This window comes from Homarus americanus, unplaced genomic scaffold, assembly GCF_018991925.1.
Source record: "Homarus americanus isolate GMGI-L3 unplaced genomic scaffold, GMGI_Hamer_2.0 scaffold7626, whole genome shotgun sequence".
NCBI lineage: Eukaryota > Metazoa > Arthropoda > Malacostraca > Decapoda > Nephropidae > Homarus > Homarus americanus.
The window spans coordinates 6,802,972-6,808,045 of record NW_024718273.1 but is presented as its reverse complement, the minus strand read 5'-3'; the positions used below and the strand labels follow the sequence as shown (position 1 = coordinate 6,808,045).

The 5,074-nt window shown below is 47.1% G+C and overlaps 1 non-coding gene across 1 annotated transcript; it reads left to right on the top strand.

Moving 5' to 3' along the window:
- Positions 1-2,032: 2,032 nt before the first annotated feature.
- Positions 2,033-2,195, top strand: LOC121859654. Its single transcript, XR_006087688.1, has one exon. It is a non-coding gene; the product is annotated as a U1 spliceosomal RNA (small nuclear RNA).
- The last annotated feature ends 2,879 nt before the right edge of the window (positions 2,196-5,074 follow it).

Here is a 5,074-nt window from a genome sequence, read left to right as displayed (position 1 = left end):
TTGGCAGTCTACTGTCGTCCAGGCGGGTAAATGGCCAGTCCAGCACAGCTGTTCTTGGATAATGGTAGCTTCAATGCTCGTACAGTTAGTGTCACCAAGAATAATGGCATTTGTTCTCTTGTCTTCCCAGCAAACTCGGAGGATGGAACATAGACTATGTTGGTGAAGGTTTTCAAGTGCCTTGAGTTGCTTCCTGTATGTGACCCATGTCTCACTCCCATATAGCAGGGTGGGGAGGACCACTGCGCGATATACATGCAGCTTTGTAGATAATTTCAGTTCCCTACAGCTGAAGTGGTTTCGGAATATTCCAAAGGCTTGAGATGCACATCTGATCCGGTGCTGAATCTCTTCGTCGATGACTGCGGTGGTGGACAGGTGGGAGCTGAGATACCGAAAGTGGGTAACATTAGAGAGGGTAGTACCGTTAAGCTGGATGAATGGTGCAGGTGTGTCTGAACCTGGGGCAGGTTGAAAGAGAATCTGAGTCTTTACGTATGCTCACCCCAAGGCCGAAGTGCACATACACATCTGAGTAGGTGTTTACGATATCATGTAGGTCGTGTTCAGTGTGATCAACAAGGGTGAGGTCGTCTGCATACTGAAGTTCAATAATGGAAGCTGCCGAGACCTTTGTTCTTGCATAGAGTCGTCTTGTGTTGAAAAAAAACCCACTTCACCCGGTACTCGTTGTCCACCCCACGGGCTAAATTGGCACTGGCACGAGTAAGGAAGGCAGCCAAGAAAATGGAAAAGAGAGTTGGTGCCAGTTCACACCCTTCTTTAACCCCTGTTTGGAAGGGGGAAGAACTCAAACTGGGCGCTGTTGTGCGGGACACTGCCGTTCATGCCATCGTGGAGTTGCCTCACAATGGAGATGAATTTTGGTGTGCAGCCAAAACGGCTTAAGGTCCACCAGGGGGGTTCCCTGTTGACCGAGTCGAAGGCCTTGGTTAGGTCGATGAAATTCTTATACAGGTCACAACTCGGTTCTCTGCACTTTTCCTGTATCTGGCGGGCAGCAAAGATCATGTCAGTTGTGCCAGGAGATGGTCTAAATCCACATGGAGATTCTGGGAAAAGTTTTCCGCCTCAGAAAGGAGTCTGTTTAGGAGGACTTAGGCGATAGTCTTGCCAGCTACTGAGAGCAGCGAGATCCAGCAGTAGTTGCCACAGTGTGACCCGTCTCCCTTGTTCTTATAAATATTGACAGTGGAAGCATCTTTAAGTGCTTGGGGGATTTCCTCCTTTTCCCATATATTCTCCAGGAGAGAGTGGAGATGGCTCATAAGCAGAGGTCCTCCAGCCTTATACTCGTACACCTTGGATGGGATTCCATCAGGCCCTGAGGTTTTGTTACTTTTCATCTATGATGGCAGTAACTACCTCATCAAGGAAAAGAGGATAGCTGAGGCGGGTCAGTTCTGGATGCTGAGGGACCTGCTGGGTAGTCAGGACATCCACATCGGTGTTTCGGTTGAGCAATGAATGGTAGTGCTCTTTCCTGGGCTGAAGGAGGCCTTCATCGTCTTTAATTATGAAGTTACTGTCAGATGAGCGGAAAGGGCTGCGCCACTAGTGATTGGCCCATAAAATGTTTTAATGGAATTGAAAAATTCGTGCGTCTTGTAGTGATCTTCATATTTTTGTATTTCACATGCTTTAATTTAAACCAATCATTCCTTAGAATGCGAAGTTCCCGCTGGGCTGCCGCTTTCTTCTTGCGGAAGGTATCAGCTTTGGTCCGATACTGAGGGTTGTTCTGCCAGTCATTAAATGCAGCACATTTATCATTGATGAGCAATTTGAATGCCGGGTCATTTTTATGAAACCAGTCTTCGTGTATTTTTTTTTATCTGGCCGAGGGTCTCTCTGCAGGTTTTAGTCATAACAGTGTTGAGAGTATCCCATTCGGCACTGGGATTCATGTTGTTTGCTGTTGGGTTGTTTATAAGCCCATTTTCGAGCTGCTCTTCGAAAACATGTGCGACTGCTGGTTCTTCCAAACGGTTAGTATTAAAACCTCTTCAGGAGACTTACCTGGCACAGGAGATACCGTAATCACGAAGTCGGTTTTCCCATGGCGAGGCTCACCATTGCACTCCGTTAATGCTGACCCTTGCGATTAACCCAAATGTGGTTAACTCGGGTGTGCAATTTTTGTTAGCGGGGAACTGCGTTCGCGCTATCCCCTTTTTTATTACACAATCCGGAGGAGTAGTGGCCCGAGGATCACACACCCAACATAGACAAAAACCAAATATGTGCGCTTTGCGCTAACCAAATAAACACTGTTGTGTAAAGCCACGGCACTATCTTTCCCACTACAATTCCCTTCTTAACCTCCTGCTTCTTCCTCTGTCATCTTCCCCACTCTGCCTTTCACTAACAACAACTTTTGGAGCTTCTACTACTTGTAACTTGTGAAGCTTACTGCCTTCGCCTTTTTGGGGCGATGTGAAGAAGTGAGAACTTAGATCTGACAAGTCGATGATCAGTGTCAAAGTGGTCTGAGCCATGCATGGTCGGGGTGATGACATTTCGGCGATCTCTTTCTCTGAAAATGGTATAGTCAATGACATGGCAGTGTTTGGATCGTGGGTGTTGCCACTAACCCTTGAACTTGTCGGCCTATCGAAACAAGGTATTGGTAATAGTGAGGCTGTGTGCAGCACACTTCCTGAGAAGGAGTAGGCCTTTGGTATTACAATTGCCTAGTCCATTACTTCCTATGGTTTCCCGCCAAATGCTAGCATCTCTGCTAACTCTGTTATTGAAGTCGCCAAGGAGCACAACCTTGTGTTCTCTGGGATAGAGGTTAGCACTCTGTCAAGGTCGGGGTAAAAGGCCTCCTTGATGTCATTCTCTGCATCCAGTGATGGGGCGTATGCAATGAAGAAAAAGGCATGACGTGAGTGATTTAGTGGGACTCGAGGTGTCATGAGGCGCTCGTTGATCCCAATAGGCATTTCAGTTACCCTGTTTAGGATGCGTTGGCGGATGGCAAAGCCAACTCCGTAAATGTGATTTCTCTCCGCAGCAAGCTTACACTTCCAGAAGAAGCTATAACCAGACCCGTGTTCTGTGAGCTGGCATTTATCAAGGAGCCAGGACTCACTGATGGCTTCTATGTCGATGTTATACATAGCCAGCTGTTTTGCCACAAGGGCAGTCCTTCTTTCAGGACGCTCAATTGTGCCAGTATCCAGAGGGGTCCTGACACTCCATGCAGCGACCATAAGATGTTGTATGGTTTGTTTTTGTTTAGATCTGTGATTCTTACTGTATTTTCGACCGCATAAGGAGGACCTTACTAGGTGCAGTTGCCCACCCAGGTTGGGTTTTTAGGCAGACTATGTTTAGGGTACCTTTTCTAAACCCCTCCCCATGTGGGGTGATCAGAGTGGTTCCTCGAAGGGGCTGCTCAGTCGCACAGACAGGACCATATGGCACTGCTGCCTAGGTCCCAGTGCATAAACGACCATCTTATCTTTGCCGCCCATAAGCAGAGTTGTGACTAGAGACTCACGGCAGTCATCTCTGCCTGTCCTCGTTGCCACTCGTCCATCGCCATAGGACTTTTGTGGGTATTGGTGTTTTGATGATGATGAGAGGTATGATGAACTGGATGATGGCTGCGCATGAGTTGATATATGGGTTGAGGCAGAAGCGTAGGCTGCAACCACACATCTTGGCTCTCCCTTTTCTTGATGCAGTGGTGCAGTTGTTGCAGCAACTGGGAAGAGAGAGAGTTGCAATGGATTGCCGATGGCCTAGTTTGTTGGATTTCGCCTTAGTAGCCTGTAGGCATTCCCTTCGTCCACCGGTGTAGTAGTTGGGCTTCCACGGTGGTAACCTCTTCCGCCTATACTGCCGTTGGGGTCTTGTTGGAGCTCTGTAATCATGTCTGCCTGATGCGGGACTCCACCGCAGATTTTTCGTTTGAGATTTACTCCCGTAGCCTTATACCTACAAAGGTTATTCCGCAAGGCAGCAGGGCAATGGTTGGTAGGCGCCAAAACGTGTCTACATGCCAGTGGGCCTATGCGCCGTCCCTCTGGGGCCCACTGCTACTCCGAGATTCCCTGCTGGTCTAGCCTGGGCCCACGAGGCACCCAGTTACCGTGTGTTGCCACGAGGAGGCACAGCAGGATTTTTGATGCTGCATAGGCTGTGTAGTGGCAGGGGAAGACTTATGCAAGTTGCTTCCCTGTTCTCCACGAGGGCTAGCCAGTGTCGATAGCTGAAAGCGAGAGGGAGCAAGAAGTGCTTGCACCTTAACACTAACACAGTGCTGCCATACTAGATGCATTTCGCCATCCTGTGTGTGAGTCACACACATACACAGACAGACACACACACACACACACACACACACACACACACACACTGAAAAGACTATGGATTGATCAGGAAAATTTGAGATCATTTTTCCTGAACTCTGGTTTTGTTAATCGTTTCCCCCCCTCCCCTCTTTTTTTTTTTTTAATATTTTGCAGATTTTCATTTACTTTTATTTTAATATTTGCTTACGCATCACATTTCACAGACTCCCTCGAGCTCCTCAGGTGAGGGACGAGAGCCCACTATGCTGAAGCACTGTAAGAAGTAACTTGATGCTTAGGGCCCGAATACTAAAAACTCCTCTTAAGTTACACACTCAGAGGTGTAACCAACTTACGGTATTCAAACTTACAAACTACTAACAATATTGTAAATCCCCATACTCAATAGTATTTGCGGCCGATCACGTAGCGCTTTCAAAACATACCGACCAATCACAAGCTACGGATATTGGCTAGCTGAGGGCGAGAGATTTATGAACAAGCCTTAGCTATGTTGGAAGAAGTGAAAATGTGGAAGAATGTTTTCTTGGAGAAATTGGACTATTAAACACCATGAAAATGAAAGAATAACGCCTGGGACTCAGCTTTAAGTGCGATGAATTTTGTGGCTCGAGTACCAAAATGTTGTTGGTGAAGTTCGAAGAAAGTTCACTGATTTAAGGACGTCTGTAATGAAAAAGCAACTCAAGAACTATTGTTTACTCTTTTTACATATTTTCCGCAAACTA